The 17,965-nt window shown below is 43.4% G+C and overlaps 1 long non-coding RNA gene across 1 annotated transcript in view; it reads left to right on the plus strand.

The window, feature by feature from the left end:
- The first annotated feature begins 1,556 nt into the window (after positions 1-1,556).
- LOC141049683 (uncharacterized) overlaps positions 1,557-17,965 on the plus strand; it is a 52,205-nt gene continuing 35,796 nt past the window's right edge. The window contains exon 1 of the long non-coding RNA XR_012220418.1: positions 1,557-1,872. This is a non-coding gene — a long non-coding RNA (uncharacterized lncRNA). The remainder of the gene's footprint in view (positions 1,873-17,965) is intronic.

Below are 17,965 nucleotides of genomic sequence, written 5' to 3' on the forward strand. Positions count from 1 at the left end.
TTCGGTGGTTTCTTCAGCTCCACATTGGAGCACACTTACCACCAGCGCTGAGCGTTCACTCTGGGCGCTGGGGAGTGACGTCAGCATTGTGATCACATGACATGTCACGCTGCTGACGTCGCTCTGGCCCGGCAGTCAGAGCTGCAATTGTACTGGCGTCTATACAGACGCCAGTACAATTGTTCCCTGGGAGACGGCACGCGCACCTTCTCTACGCCAGCTGTCAGCTTGACAGCTGACACAGAGAACCGCCGACTCTCAGGCCAGGGGGGGCGGCAGAACGCAGCCGCCAGGGAGGACACTGCGGACCACTGCATTAGGCGGCCCGGACTGCGCCCCCTGCCGGCTGCGCCCAGGGCAACTGCCCCGGCTGCCCCCCCCAGATACGCCTCTGCCCAGTCCTAAATACAAGCTCCTGAACACGTCTAATTTTTGCTTCTTACATGAATAATGCACAAGAAAATAAAGAGACTGTGTAATATATCTCAGAGAAATCTTCGTCTGTCTCTGCCAGGACTCATCTTTCATTTTCAAAGTTCTCAGTTCACAGGTAACACCTGTATTCAGTGAAAATAGATTGTTACATTACTGAGATAAAAGATGACAGTTGGTGCTGATAAGAGTTTATGTAGATGGGAGGAGCTAGAGACAGAGCTCCTCCCCATAAACATAGAATCTTATCAGCACCAACTATCATCTCCTATCTCATGTAAGAATCTGTCTTCATTTTACCTGTAAATTGACTTGTAACCAAACAAATGTCAAGAGTGTCTTTTTGGTAAAAGTTTGACTTGTGTGTGGTGGTATACTTCTGCCTCTTTTTTAACTGCAAAATGTAGTCAACGGTAGCAAAATCTGTAACAGATATAGCCACTCGCGGATTGGGATGCAGATTTGCAGTAGATTTCACCCTATAATTTGCAGTTAAACTGGCAGTAAAAATGTATAACATGACTGGACACACCGCGGATCAAAAATAAGCAATACTGGTCAATTTTTTTTTAGATTTTTTACACAACGCGCGAACGAGATTTGGTAAAGTCTCATGCACTTTGCTGCAACTGCCATTGCAAATCCGTGCACATCCGATCTGCAGCACATCCGCCCCGTGTGAACCTATGGGACTCAATGGCAGAGCTATGCAGCTGCGTAGGAATTCAATTGAGGAGGCAGAACTTTTAAATTTCAAATAATAAATAGCACTTGGAAAAAAAAAATTGTGTAATTGGGTCTGGAGTTGGGCAAGTCATTGGACGGATTTTTCCCGTTTCAGGATGAATATTTGGTTATAGCTCCTCATTTTTCATTATCGGATTTTCAGCATTTCATTTCCCATATGCGTATATTTCAACGTACGCAAGTGTGTCACTATTGAGGGTGGAGCCACGATCAGGTATACATATATATGCATCCCTCAGGTGTATTTGAGCTGTGATTAAACATGATAACATCTGTAATTCTGCGATTGCTGATCATTCCGTCTAATATTCCATTAACTCCGTATATAAAGCGAAGCCTGCGGTCATGCATTATAAGAAAGGATTGTAAGTGACTGCAGAGGAAGACGGGGTGGGGGTAAGTGTCACATCAGCTGAGGCGCTGTGTATCCTGAAGGATTCGTCGTGGGAGGGGTTGGCGGTGCGTGGGTCCACAGTTGCTAATTACAGCAGTTTCTGCTCTGTCTATGCTTTCCACAGACCTGTCAGAACGCCGCTGTTTCCAAGTTCCTGAAATCTCCCAATTACCCAGTGAAGAGAGAATAATGATTGCTCAGAGCAGAGCTGAAACCAACCAGAATCCGTCCAGGGAGAGAACAGAAGCAAATGCTCTCCGAGAAACACAGTGTGCCAGGGCCCCCGCGCTCTCCAGGAGGTGAGGACATCCTACTCACGCATACACTAATGGGGAGACCAATCGTTTCCTCCATGTGGCATTACCAGAATGCTATCATCCTTTCCCAGCGGCCCAATTATTGTGTTCTAATGTGGTTTATGGCTTCGAGCACAGTGACTAAACTATTCTGTAATGTAAAGACCTGCCTAAGATCAACACAGTTAATTAATAAGGTTGTTTCTGTTTGCTTAAAATATGACCATGCTGTGTCAGGAAATCATCCGTGTGATGCGACATTGTATAAACATGCAGCTATATAAATATCCATACACATCCATAACACGCCTCATATCCGGAGCTTTAACGCTTTCACCCCCTGGGCCTGGTTTCACCTTCATGACTAGGCCAAATTTCACAATTCTGACAAGTGTCACTTTTATGTAGTAATAACTCTGGAACGCTTCAACAGATCCCACTGATCCGAGTTGTTTTCGGTGGTGTTCGAGCCGTTCGTCGACTTGAACACTTTGCTTAAAATTCAGCTGTTCGAGGTTCCGTTCGAGAACGGTTCGTTCACCAAAAGCGTAACTTTATTTTCACAGTAATAATGGTTTTCAATGTTAAGAGACAGTTTCATGGCATAGTGGCCGGGGTGGGGGAGAGATCTGTGCTGAAATAATGCACATCTCCTTTTTTTTTTTTTTTTCCTTTCCTGCATTTACAGTGGGGCGGTGCAGTCTCTCAGCCTATCAGCAGTGCACACACACAAAGCAAAGTGCATGTTTTTTCACACAAGCAAGGGCATTGGCTGTGTAAGTCACATGTCCTTGCCCTATAAGAAGCAGCCATTTCCCCCCATTGCCCCCATTTTATCACTGCTGCAGCTTGTGTTAGACTGCACTGCTGCTGCTGTGGGCGCTCTACTGTAAAACAGTGTGAATTTACAGCGAATTCAAGCTTACATACAAAGAGAGATTTAGGGAGTAGGGATTAGTTGTAATTACAGCCCTTTTCAGGGCTACGTTACAGCAGTTCATAGCAAGTGTATGCAGGCAGGTCTGTGCCAGTGCTGTGCTAGTCTTTTTCACAGCATCTGTCCAAATCTAGCTCAGCCAATCCTAGCATTGTCTGTTATTCAGTGGTGTAGTCCACCTGTCAAGGAGCTACAGCGTGTGTTTCTAATAATTTTTTACCGCATCTTGTCCAGAAAAACATTTTGGGCATAGTAGTGGTGTGTGCTACTCAGCAGTGTAGTCCACCTGTCAAGGAGCTACTCCGTGTGTGTTTCTAATAATTTTTTACCGCATCTTGTCCAGAAAAACCTTTTGGACATAGTAGTGGTGTGTGCTACTCAATGGTGTAGTCCACCTGTCAAGGAGCTACACAGTGTGTGTTTCTAATAATTTTTTACCGCATCTTGTCCAGAAAAACCTTTTGGGCATAGTAGTGGTGTGTGCTACTCAATGGTGTAGTCCACCTGTCAAGGAGCTACACAGTGTGTGTTTCTAATAATTTTTTACTGTATCTTGTCCAGAAAAACCTTTTTGGCCTAGTAGCGGTGTGTGCTACTCAGCGGTGTAGTCCACCTGTCAAGGAGCTACTCCGTGTGTGTTTCTAATAATTTTTTACTGCATCTTGTGCAGAAAAACCTTTTTGGCCAAGTAGCGGTGTGTGCTACTCAGCGGTGTAATCCACCTGTCAAGGAGCTACTCCGTGTGTGTTTCTAATAATTTTTTACTGCATCTTGTCCAGAAAAACCTTTTGAGCATAGTAGCGGTGTGTGCTACTCAACGGTGTAGTCCACCTGTCAAGGAGCTACACCGTGTGTGTTTCTAATAATTTTTTACCGTATCTTGTCCAGAAAAACATTTTGGGCATAGTAGCGGTGTGTGCTACTCAGCGGTGTAGTCCACCTGTCAAGGAGCTACACAGTGTGTGTTTCTAATAATTTTTTACTGCATCTTGTCCAGAAAAACCTTTTTGGCCTAGTAGCGGTGTGTGCTACTCTGCGGTGTAGTCCACCTGTCAAGGAGCTACACCGTGTGTGTTTCTAATAATTTTTTACCGTATCTTGTCCAGAAAAACATTTTGGGCATAGTAGCGGTGTGTGCTACTCAGCGGTGTAGTCCACCTGTCAAGGAGCTACACAGTGTGTGTTTCTAATAATTTTTTACTGCATCTTGTGCAGAAAAACCTTTTTGGCCTAGTAGCGGTGTGTGCTACTCAGCGGTGTAGTCCACCTGTCAAGGAGCTACTCCGTGTGTGTTTCTAATAATTTTTTACCGCATCTTGTCCAGAAAAACTTTTTGGGCATAGTAGCGGTGTGTGCTACTCAACGGTGTAGTCCACCTGTCAAGGAGCTACACCGTGTGTGTTTCTAATAATTTTTTACCGTATCTTGTCCAGAAAAACATTTTGGGCATAGTAGCGGTGTGTGCTACTCAGCGGTGTAGTCCACCTGTCAAGGAGCTACACAGTGTGTGTTTCTAATAATTTTTTACCGTATCTTGTCCAGAAAAACATTTTGGGCATAGTAGCGGTGTGTGCTACTCAGCGGTGTAGTCCACCTGTCAAGGAGCTACACAGTGTGTGTTTCTAATAATTTTTTACCGTATCTTGTCCAGAAAAACATTTTGAGCATAGTAGCGGTGTGTGCTACTCAACGGTGTAGTCCACCTGTCAAGGAGCTACACCGTGTGTGTTTCTAATAATTTTTTACCGTATCTTGTCCAGAAAAACATTTTGGGCATAGTAGCGGTGTGTGCTACTCAGCGGTGTAGTCCACCTGTCAAGGAGCTACACAGTGTGTGTTTCTAATAATTTTTTACTGCATCTTGTGCAGAAAAACCTTTTTGGCCTAGTAGCGGTGTGTGCTACTCTGCGGTGTAGTCCACCTGTCAAGGAGCTACACCGTGTGTGTTTCTAATAATTTTTTACCGTATCTTGTCCAGAAAAACATTTTGGGCATAGTAGCGGTGTGTGCTACTCAGCGGTGTAGTCCACCTGTCAAGGAGCTACACAGTGTGTGTTTCTAATAATTTTTTACTGCATCTTGTGCAGAAAAACCTTTTTGGCCTAGTAGCGGTGTGTGCTACTCAGCGGTGTAGTCCACCTGTCAAGGAGCTACTCCGTGTGTGTTTCTAATAATTTTTTACCGCATCTTGTCCAGAAAAACTTTTTGGGCATAGTAGCGGTGTGTGCTACTCAACGGTGTAGTCCACCTGTCAAGGAGCTACACCGTGTGTGTTTCTAATAATTTTTTACCGTATCTTGTCCAGAAAAACATTTTGGGCATAGTAGCGGTGTGTGCTACTCAGCGGTGTAGTCCACCTGTCAAGGAGCTACACAGTGTGTGTTTCTAATAATTTTTTACTGCATCTTGTGCAGAAAAACCTTTTTGGCCTAGTAGCGGTGTGTGCTACTCTGCGGTGTAGTCCACCTGTCAAGGAGCTACACCGTGTGTGTTTCTAATAATTTTTTACCGTATCTTGTCCAGAAAAACATTTTGGGCATAGTAGCGGTGTGTGCTACTCAGCGGTGTAGTCCACCTGTCAAGGAGCTACACAGTGTGTGTTTCTAATAATTTTTTACTGCATCTTGTGCAGAAAAACCTTTTTGGCCTAGTAGCGGTGTGTGCTACTCAACGGTGTAGTCCACCTGTCAAGGAGCTACACCGTGTGTGTTTCTAATAATTTTTTACCGTATCTTGTCCAGAAAAACATTTTGGGCATAGTAGCGGTGTGTGCTACTCAGCGGTGTAGTCCACCTGTCAAGGAGCTACACAGTGTGTGTTTCTAATAATTTTTTACTGCATCTTGTGCAGAAAAACCTTTTTGGCCTAGTAGCGGTGTGTGCTACTCTGCGGTGTAGTCCACCTGTCAAGGAGCTACACCGTGTGTGTTTCTAATAATTTTTTACCACATCTAACCCAGAAAATCCTTTTGGGCATAGTACCACAATTTGGTCACTGAGCTCTGCTTGGTTTCCATCCATTGTTATTTGGGCAACCATCTACAGAGTTGCCAATAAATAACTTAACCACCAAAATGAGTGGCAAAAGGTCTGCTGCTTTTGGAAAGGGGAATAGGCGTGTTGCAAAGGGATAAAAAGGTTGTGTCCATGGGGTAGGTGATAAAGCAACTGGAACATCTGCCGAAGTAAAGACCATCTTCCAGCCAAAGTAAGATGTCTACTTCTTTTCGTGGACAATCGGATATGATCCCTTTCTTGCGGACACACCAATCACAAATTCCTGATGAGGCACAAAATGAGCAGGTGCTTGAACGGATATCAAGTGCTCCCTCAAGTGGGCTCTCCTCCACCTCAACTACAACCTCACAAATACTCCAGTCCTCAGAGCTGTCACCTCCAGCGCACTTGCTTCCTCACAGCTCCCAAGTCTCCAGCCGCCCATCTGAGTATGGTGTATCACAGATGGTTAAGTCTGCAGAGCTGTTTACTCATACTATCGCCTGGGAATCAGAGGCCTGCTCCAAAGCTTATGTCAGTCCAGGCGAGGAAATGATGTGCACTGATGCCCAGAAGCTTTGTAAGTCAGATCCAGGCCCACATGAACAAGATTCTTCTGAGCATAATCTATACCCTCATTCCCAAACTGTAAGTCATGTTTGTGGAGAAAATGAGGAAGATGATGATGAGACTCAGATACCTGATTGGTCACGGCAGGAAGAGGTCGGTTCTGAGGACAAGGGGTGTGGGAACACAGAGGGTGATGATGACGAGGTTGGAGATCCCACTTACCGAGGTGGAGGAGGATAATAGTGACGAAGAGGTTAGGTTGCGCCTTCCTGGACAGAGACGGAGTACTGGAAGCACGTCAACAACTGCATCCTCAACCACAACTCTACCTGTGAGCAGAAGTCGTGGTGGCTCCTCAGGTCACATGGTCTCTAAGCCTTGCATAGCCTGGGCATTTTTTGAAATTCCAAAGGATGACCCAACGCATGTGATCTGTAAGATTTGTCACCAAAAGCTAAGCAGAGGGCAAAAACTCACTAGTTTGAGTACTTCATGCATGAACCGTCACATGGATATGAGGCATAAGGTGCAGTGGGAAGCTCACTGTACTACAATGCGGCCCAGCGGCCCTGCCCAACCACTGTCTGCCCCATCTTGTGCATCCGCGGCCTCTTCATCCTCTGTGACTTGGGGGACAGCAGGCACACATGTATTTGGATGCAGAACATCCACCTCTTTACCCGCAACAGCCAGTGTTGCTATGAGTTAATTTTCTCCTTCACCTCTGATGTCTGATGAACTCCCTCTGCTGGTGAAAGGAGGTATTGAAATTGATCTGGATGGGAAGAACCTGTCATCTGAACAGGTGGAGTGTGATTGGACATCTGGAATTTCTGAGTGGATATAAGGCAGCCGACGCCCTGCAGGGTTGCTGGTGATCCTTTCTGCTCTGAGCTCTGGCATCCAGTTTAGTTCCTGTCTACTAATAGCTAAGTTTTTGCTCTGCTATTTTTCCATGAGATTTTGTCTGTTTACTTAGTGTTTGCGTTCAGCCTGCCCTGGTTGGGACGGGCTGAACTCTATTTTTGTCTCTGATCAGTTGATCTCTTTGCTCTGTCTTTAGAATACACCTGAGTGCTGATATAGTGATTTTGAAGTCTAGTGACTTCAGGGCCTTTTCTATCAGACGTGTTGGACATTATTTTTGGCAGGGTTTTTTGCGTGATTGCAGCCAGCATCTTTTCTGTCCTTTCCTATCTAGTTAGTTGGGCCCCATCATTTGCTCAGCCTGTCTTTCTGTCTGTGTTTGTGTTTTCATCTGTTTTTCACCGACAATACATGTTGGGGGCTGTCTATTGCTTTGGGGTCTGCTCTGGGGCAGTTTAGATTTCCCCTTTCTTTCTTTAGGCTTATTTAGCTCTCCGGCTGTGCCGAGGGGTCTAGGGCACCGTAGGAACCCCCCACGGCTACTGTTAGTTGTGGTGAATAGGATCAGGGGTCTGCAATCCGCTAGCTACCAACCTCTCCGGTTTTCTGGACTTAGCTTGTGTTTTTGTTTTTTCCTCCTCCGGTGACTCATTCATAACACAGTGTGCTTGGCAGGTCGTCCTTTAATTTGGAAGTGGAAACACCTGCTGGTGTCTCTGCGACCTCGAGAGCACCACATTCAGATCAAGGCAACATAATTGTTCCGCCTGCACCTTCCTCACAGACCAGCAGTTTGCTGGGGACACCCTACTCAACCCCATCTACGCATGGCAGCCAGCCCTCTGTCCCTCAGATGTGGACAAGTAAAAGACCATTTCCTCCTACCCATGGCAAAGCTAAGAGGTTGAATTTCACCATCTGCAAGCTCTTGGCTACAGAAATGCTGCCTTTCCGCCTTGTGGACACAGAGGATTTTCGAGACCTTATGTCGGTCGCAGTGCCCCAGTACCAGATGCCCAGTCGCCACTACTTCTCAAAGAAAGCTGTGCCTGCGCTACACCAGCATGTTGCACACAACATCACCGCTTCCTTGAGAAATTCTGTGTGTGACCGGGTGCATTTCACCACAGACACGTGAACGAGTAGGCATGGACAGGGGCGTTACATGTCTCTGACTGGGCACTGGGTAACTATGGTGACAGCAGGAGAAGGGGCTGCTGTCCAAGTCTTGCCGTCCCCACGAGTTGCGCATCAATCCTCTGTAGGTCGAAGTTCCTCCACTGCTTCTGCCTCCTTAACCTCCTCTCGGTCCTGCACCCAAAGCCTGTCTGGTAATGCCACCCGTGTTGTAACTGCGCAGAAGTTACCTCCTTACTATGCTGGCACCAGAGCTCAACGGCATCAGGCAATGTTTACGTTAAAGTGTCTGGGAAATGTGAGTCACACAGCTGAGGAGTTATGGTCAGCTCTGGAGACCGAGTTCCATCGATGTCTGACTCCACTGAACCTGCAGCCAGGGAAGGCCATGTGCGACAATGCTGCAAACCTGGGTGCGGCCCTTCGCCGGGGCAATGTCACACACGTGCCTTGTATGGCTCACGTTTTGAACCTGGTTGTCCAGAAATTTGTAGCCCGCTATCCCGGACTAGATGGCCTTCTGCAGAGAGCACGGCCACTGTGTGCTCACTTCCGCCGTTCACATCCCGCAGCTCAATGACTCACATCTCTCCAGAAGTTGTTCGGCCTGCCAGTTCACCAGCTAAAATGTGACTTGCTGACATGGTGGAATTCAACTCTGCACATGTTGCAGCGACTGTGGCAGCACCGACGAGCCCTGGTGCAATACGTTATGACGTATAGCCTGGGCCACCGGGATCCAGAGGTGAGGCAAATCACGCGGCAGGAGTGTCTCAGATCAGGGACCTATGCACCCTTCTGCAGAGTTTTGAAATGGAGATAAAAATGTTTAGTGCTGAAGATACCATTATCAGCATGACTATTCCCGTCATTTACATGCTATAGCACATGTTAAACAGTATTCGGAGTCAGGTGGTGGGACAAGAGGAGGAGGAGGAACAGGAGGAGTCGTATGCGGAAGGGACAATTTCTCCAAGGTCCAGACGGTCGGCAGCACCAAGGCGGCTGGCATTGGAGGGTCTGGGAGAGGGAATAACGAGGGCGCATGGTAGCAGCCAAACTGTTGAGGAAGGCGCAGGAGCCGAGGAAGAGTTGGAGGATAAAATGGCGATGGGCATGGAGGACTCATCAGATGATGGAGAGATTGATGATATTTCTGTTGTGCGAGGTTGGGGGGAGAAGGCAGAGGAACGAAGCATGACTCTTGACTCGCCACCACCAAGACAACAAGTACTGCAACATGACCCTGCAACATGACCCTCAGATTGTCAGAATCCGAAGTAATGCCGACTACTGGGTTGCCACACTCTTAGATCCAAGGTACAAGAGTAAATTTGGTGAACTAATTCCTACCATAGACAGGGATTCACACATGCAGGAGTATCAGCAGAGGCTGTTACAGAATCTTACATATGCATTTCCACAAAACACCAGTGGTGCACGTAGTGAATCTCAGAGTTCTAACTTGGCAACTGTGGGACTGTCGAGTCATCGCTCTAACCGTACCACTAACATCGTATCTGGTGGTAACAGCAATTTTTTGCAGTCTTTTCACCAATTTTTTCGGCCATCTTTTGCAAGGCCACAGGAAACACAAAGTCTGACACATAGTGAGTGCCTAGAGAGGATGGTACAGGAGTATCTCCAAATTAACATCGATGCCATGACTGTGGAACTGGACCCTTGCTCTTTTTGGGCTTCCAATCTGCAAAAATGACCTGAGCTCGCCACTCACGCCTTGGAGATCTTGTCGTGGCCCGCAGCCAGCGTTCTCTCTGAACGTGTGTTCAGCGCTTCTGGTGGTGTGCTGACAGACAAGCGCACGCGGCTCTCCACTGACAATGTAGTCAGACTTACGTCAATAAGGATGAACAAATCATGGATCCGCAAGGAATTTTCAACCCCTGTGTCATCCTGGGGAGACTAAAAGCATAGAAAATGGAGAAAAAGCTACTGACCAAAATGCAGGGATCACTGCAAAATTACAAATTTTATTGGTAACAAAAAGACAACATCCATGTAAAAACATTTAAAAAGTCATACAATGACATGAAACTATCACAAAGGCTTATAATAAAGCCCAAAGAGCTCCCTCCAGTAAGTGGACATACATAAAAAAGGCTCTAGAATATATCACATACAATAGCATACCTGCAATGAAGAAATGTTCAGAGATGTAATACTAAACATAATGATCCATTGAATAATCCATCCAAATAGACTATGGTACAATAATGAATGCAAGTAATAACAAATGTAAGCAACTGAGCCATGAGAATAAACACCATAGGGTACAAGCTCCCCCTTTGTAAGTGGCATTATATAGGGACTATGCAGGCAAGATTTAATCTTGGTTATTTTAGCCTCTTGGCTACACCATGATTGCTATACTTTTCATCTATGCTCTGTACCCTATGGTGTTTATTCTCATGGCTCAGTTGCTTACATTTGTTATTACTTGCATTCATTATTGTACCATAGTCTATTTGGATGGATTATTCAATGGATCATTATGTTTAGTATTACATCTCTGAACATTTCTTCATTGCGGGTATGCTATTGTATGTGATATATTCTAGAGCCTTTTTTATGTATGTCCACTTACTGGAGGGAGCTCTTTGGGCTTTATTATAAGCCTTTGTGATAGTTTCATGTCATTGTATGACTTTTTAAATGTTTTTACATGGATGTTGTCTTTTTGTTACCCATAAAATTTGTAATTTTGCAGTGATCCCTGCATTTTGGTCAGTAGCTTTTTCTCCATTTTCTCAGTTTGTGTTTATACTGACTGCTGGTTGATCCGCATATCTTATTCAGTAGTGCCCTCCTGAGTTTTTACATATATACGGGGAGACTAAAAGCGTAATGATTTATGAAAATCACCTCAGCAGAGTCAGCAAGCGTTTTAATCCACTGTGGGACAAGTGAAGCCACTTAAGTGGTTTCTGTGCCCCAATTTTTGGACAAAATGGAGACTCTTTTTGGAGTCCCCTTGCTGTGTTTTACATGGCGTTGGAATCGGCAATTCAAGGTGGGTGGGGTCACCCCCCCTTTTAACCTTAAGAAGCTACATAGACTATGGCTTGGGGTTACACAGATGGGTGAGTCTGTAGACCTCTTTAGTCATACTATGGTCTATGATTCAGAGGTCTGCTCCAAAGCTTCAGTGTCTGCTAGTCAGTGGAGTAGCCCACCCGTGAAGCAAGCTGCAACGCCTGTTTATGTAAGAAATAGTTTTTAACTCCATTTAGCCCAGTGGATACTGTGGGCCTAGTACCTGTGTCTGCTACTCAGCAGAGGAGCCCACCCGTGAACCAAGAAACGCCGCCTGTTAATGTAATAACTAGTTTTTAACTGCATTTAGCCCAGTGAATACTTTGGGCCTAGTACCTGTGTCTGCTAATCAGCAGAGGAGCCCACCCGTCAACCAAGCAACCTAGCCCATTCAATCTTTTGGGGCCTTGTAGCTCTGTCTGCTACTCAGGGGTCGTGGGAATAACGCCGCCCAATCGGCAGTTGGCATAATTTATGGTGGGAAGTCTGACGGTATATGATCGTCTTCGATTTTAGAATTGTTTTTTATTTTAGATTTTTATTCCAGCCTTTCTTGATTTTATAAGGGCATGACATGCCTATATCTGTGTCTCCTCCTCCTTTTACTCCTCCACCTCTTTTCTAGAGTAGTAGTTGCCCTTTTCCATATGTTATTTTTGTCTTCTGAGCATTTTGTCTGCTTTGGGACACCTTTGAAGGTGTTTTGTATGTGTTTTGTATGTGTTTGTATGTGTTTGTGTTTGCCTGCCATCGTTTTCAATGGGGTTCGACGGTGTTCGTCGAACGTTCGACGAACTTGCTTCCTGTTCGACGAACCGAACCGAACTCGAACACTAGGGGGGGTGGCTCAACACTATTATTAAATAAGATTGCCCACATGTCTACTTTACATCAGCACAAATTTTGAAACATATTTTTTTGTTAGGAAGTTAGAATGGTTAAAAGCTGACCAGTGATTTCTTTCATAACAAAATTAACAAAACCATTTTTTTAGGGACCACATCACATTTGAAATTACTTTGAGGGTTCTATATGACAGGAAATACCCAAAAGTGACACCATTCTAAAAAAAAAAATGCACCCCACAAGGTGCTCAAAACCACATTCAAGAAGTTTATTAACTCTTTCGGAGCAATAAAGGGTAATGCACCATACAATTTTTTGTGCAATTTCTCCTGAGTACGCCAATAACCAATATGTGGGGACAAATTACTGTTTGACGCACGGCAGGGCTCAGAAAGGAAGGAGTGACATTTTGGAACACAGATTTTGATGGAATGGTCTGTGGGTGTCATGTCATGTTTGGAGAGCCACTGATGTGTCTAAAGAGTTGAAACCCCACCACAAGTGACCCCATTTTGGAAACTAGATCCCTCAAGGAATTTATCTAAATGTGTGGTGAGCACCTTGAACCCTCAGGTGCTTCACAGAATTTTACAACATTGATCTGTGAAAATGAAAAAAATATATTTTTCCTACAAAAATGTTGTTTTAGTCCCACATTTTTCATTTTCACAAAGGAAAGCAGAACAAAATGGACCCCAAAATTTGTTGTGCAATTTCTCCTGAATACACCGATACCCCATATTTTTTGAAAAATACTGTTGAGGCACAATGGAAAGCTTAGAAGGGAAGTCGTGCCATTTTGGAGTTCAGATTTTGCTGGACTGGTTTGAAGGTGCCATGTCACATTGGCAGAGCTCTTGAGGTGCCAGAACAGCAGAACTTCCTGTTAGTGACCCCATTTTACAAATGAATTCATTGAGGCGTGCAGTGATCATGCTGACACCACAGGTGTGTCCAGCGTCGGACTGGAACACCTTGGGCCCACCAGAGAAAATCATTCTTGGGGCCCACTATGTAGCTGCATAGAGTTAAATACCAGACCACCAATTATGTGGTAAAACATGCTAATATCCGGGTATAATATAAGGTTGTACATGTCTTAATTATGTAGCAGGAGTTGGGGTAGCCCCCTCATAGAATATAAAGCAGCCCCCTCACATAGTATAATGCAGCCATCTCATAGAATATAATGCAGCCATCTCATAGAATATAATACTGCCCCCCTCATAGGGTATAATGCACCCCCTCATTGGGTATAATGCACCCCCTCATAGGGTATAATGCACCCCCCTCATAGGGTATAATACTGCCCCCCTCATAGGGTATAATACTGCCCCCCTCATAGGGAATAATGCACCCCCTCATAGGGTATAATGCTGCCCCCTCATAGGGTATAATACTGCCCCCCTCATAGGGTATAATACTGCCCCCCTCATAGGGTATAATGCACCCCCTCAGGGAATAATGCACCCCCTCATAGGGTATAATACTGCCCCCTCATAGGGAATAATGCACCCCCTCATAGGGTATAATACTGCCCCCCTCATAGGGAATAATGCACCCCCTCATAGGGTATAATGCTGCCCCCTCATAGGGTATAATACTGCCCCCCTCATAGGGTATAATACTGCCCCCCTCATAGGGAATAATGCTGCCCCCTCATAGGGTATAATACTGCCCCCCTCATAGGGTATAATACTGCCCCCCTCATAGGGAATAATGCACCCCCTCATAGGGTATAATACTGCCCCCCTCATAGGGTATAATACTGCCCCCCTCATAGGGAATAATGCACCCCCTCATAGGGTATAATGCACCCCCTCATAGGGAATAATGCTGCCCTCCTCATAGGGTATAATGCTGCCTCCTCATAGGGTATAATGCTGCCCCCTCATAGGGTATAATACTGCCCCCCTCATAGGGAATAATGCACCCCCTCATAGGGTATAATGCTATATAGATATATAGATATAGAGTTAGATAGATATAGATAGAAAGATAGATGTAGAAATAGATAGATATAGAGATAGATAGTAGATAATGGATAGAAAGTAGATAATGGATAGATATAGATAGAAAGATTCATAGAGATAGATTGAGATAGATAGAGATAGATATAAAGATAGATATAGAAAGATAGATAGATAGATAGATAGATAGATAGATAGATAGGTAGATAGATATAGAGATAGATAGAAAATAGATAATGGATAGATAGATAGATAGATAGATATAGAGATAGATAGCTATAGATAGAAAGATATAGAGATAGATAGATATATAGATAGAGATAGATAATAGATAGAGATAGATAATAGATAGAGATATACAGATATAATAATAATAATAATAATAATAATAATAATAATACAGACATATATAGATATAGAGATAAATATATATAGATAGATGGCTATAAATAAAAATAGATATAGAGATATATAGAGATAGATAGATATAGAGATAATAGATATAGAGATAGATAGATATAGAGATAGATATAGAGACAGATAGATATAGAAAGATAGATATAGAGATAGATATAGAGATAATAGCTAGATATAGAGATATGTATAGAGATAGATAGATATAGAGTTAGAAAGATAGATATAGAGAGATATAGAGATAGATAGAGATAGCTAGATAGATATAGATAATAGAGATAATAGATATAATAGATATAGAGATAGATATAGAGATAGATATAGAGATAGATGGATAGATCAATAGATAGATAGATAAAGAGAGAGATAGAGATAGAGATTGATAGATAATGAGATATAGAGATAGATATAGAGATATAGTGTTAGATAGAAAGATAGCTATAGAGATAGATAGATATAGAGATAGATAGATATAGAGATAGATATGGATATAGAGATAACAGATATAGAATCATAGAATCATAGAATCATAGAATCGTAGAGTTGGAAGGGACCTCCTGGGCCATCTGGTCCAACCCCCTGCTCAAAGCAGGATTCGCTAAATCATCCCAGTCAGATGTCTGTCCAGCCTCTGTTTGAAGACTTCCATTGAAGGAGAACTCACCACTTCTCGTGGCAGCCTGTTCCACTCATTGATCACTCTAACTGTCAAAAAGTTTTTTCTAATATCTAATCTGTGTCTCTTCCCATTCAGTTTCATCCCATTGCTTCTAGTCTTTCCTTGTGCAAATGAGAATAAAGTTGATCCTTCTACAATGTGACAGCCCTTTAGATATTTGTAGACAGCTATTAAGTCTCCTCTCAGTCTTCTCTTTTGCAAACTAAACATTCCCAAATCCTGCAACCTTTCCTCATAAGACAGGGTTTGCAGACCGGTCACCATTCTGGTCGCTCTTTTCTGAACTTGCTCCAGTTTGTTGATGTCTTTTTTAAAATGTGGTGCCCAAAACTGGACACAATATTCCAGATGAGGTCTGACCAAAGAGGAGTAGAGGGAAATAATGACTTCACGTGATCTAGACTGTATGCTTCTGTTAATACATCCTAGAATTGCATTTGCCTTTTTTGCTGCTGCATCACACTGTTGACTCATATTCAGTCTGTGATCTATTAGTATACCCAAGTCTTTTTCACATGTGCTGTCACTTAGCCCTATTCCTCCCATTCTATATATGCTTTTTTCATTTTTATTGCCCAGATGTAGTACTTTGCATTTCTCCCTGTTAAAAACCATTCTGTTAGTTGCTGCCCACTTCTCCAGTTTATTTAAATCTTTTTGAATCCTCTCTCTCTCTTCTCTAGTATTAGCTATCCCTCCTAGCTTTGTGTCATCAGCAAATTTAATCAGTTTACCCTCAATTCCTTCATCTAAATCGTTGATAAAGATGTTGAACAATACAGGGCCCAGGACAGAGCCCTGTGGTACCCCACTTGAGACATTCTTCCAACTGGATGTGCAGCCATTTACGACCACTCTTTGGGTCCGATCACTAAGCCAGTTATGAATCCACCTAACAGTTGCCTTGTCCATTCCATACTTAGTCATTTTTTCAATAAGGATTGTATGAGAGACTTTGTCAAATGCTTTGCTGAAGTCAAGATATACTATATCTACAGCATTTCCTTGATCCACCCAATCAGTGATACCGTCATAGAAGGAAATTAAGTTAGTCTGACATGACTTATTAGTTAGAAACCCATGCTGACTCTGTTTAATCACTTCATTCTTATCCAGGTATTGACATACATGTTGTTTAATAATTTGTTCAAAGATCTTTCCTGGTATAGAAGTCAGACTCACCGGCCTATAGTTGCCTGGGTCCACCTTCTTCCCCTTTTTGAAGATAGGAACAACATTTGCTCTTCTCCAGTCTTCTGGCACTTCTCCTGTTCTCCAAGAATTTTCAAAGATTATGGAGAGGGGTTCAAAAATTTCTTCTGCTATCTCCTTCAGTACTCTGGGGTGTAATTCATCTGGACCTGGAGACTTGAATTCATTTAGGTTAGCTAAGTGTTTCCTCACTATCTTTCTGTTTATAGATATCCTGGATTCTTCTATTCCCTTAATAGGACAGTGAATAACAGTTGATGTTGCATTTCCTTTCTGAGAGAAAACAGATGCAAAATAGGAATTTAAAAGTTCAGCCTTCTCAACATCCTGTCTTACCATTTCATCATTTTCATCCTGTAAAAATCCTATAGCATCTTTGACTTTTCTTTTACTTTTGACATATCCCCAAAATCCTTTATTATTGCTTTTGACATCTCTTGCAAGCCTCAGTTCATTTTCAGCTTTAGATAATCTGATTTGTGCCCTGCAGGTTCTGCAGACAGCATTATATTCTTCTTTAGATATGCCTCCCTCTTTCCATTTTATAAACATTTTTTTCTTCCTTTTTAGCATGTGCTTAAGTTCTGTGTTCATCCATCCTGGTTTCCTTAAATGCTTCCTATTCTTCCCTCTTTTCGGAATTGTTAACAACTGTGCTTTGAGAATTTCATTTTTCAAGATTTCCCATCCTTCCTGGACATTTTTGTCTTTAAGGATATCCAGCCATTGGATCCCTCCAATTCTCTTTCTGAATCCCTTAAAATCTGCCTTTCTGAAATCTAACCTTGACGTCTGAGTCTTCACAGGTCTTCCACCTCTAGTTATCCAAAATTCTAAAATAGCATGGTCGCTACCTCCTAGGGTCCCAGCCACTTTTACCTCCTCAACCATTTCCTCCCTGTTTATAAGGATTAGATCCAAGGTAGCAGTTCCCCTTGTTTTCTCCCCTACCTTTTGGAAGATAAAGTTGTCAGCAAGAGAGGATAAGAATTTCCTTGACCTGTTAGTTTTGCCTGAGAGAGATTCCCAACAAATGTCTGGATAGTTGAAATCTCCCATGACAACTATGTCATATTTTTTGGAGAACTTGGCCATCTGATGCATAAAGAGTTCATCTATATCTTCGGCTTGCACAGGCGGCCTGTAGTAAATGCCTACAATGGTGTCCTTTCCATTGTTCTGTCCTTGTATTCTTACCCAAACAGTTTCCACAGAACTCCCAGTCTCTGAAGCTTCAATCTCTGTGCAGATATACGCGTTTCGAACATACAATGCGACACCCCCTCCTCGTTTATCAAGTCTGTTTCTTGCAAATAAGTTGTATCCTTCTAGTCTTGTATTCCAATCATGTGTATTGTCCCACCAAGTTTCAGTGATTCCAATTACATCATATTTCTTTTCCTGTGTTAGTAGT

This window comes from Dendrobates tinctorius, unplaced genomic scaffold (assembly GCF_039654945.1).
Source record: "Dendrobates tinctorius isolate UK_male_01 unplaced genomic scaffold, ASM3965494v1 ptg000147l, whole genome shotgun sequence".
Classification (NCBI taxonomy): Eukaryota; Metazoa; Chordata; class Amphibia; order Anura; family Dendrobatidae; genus Dendrobates; species Dendrobates tinctorius.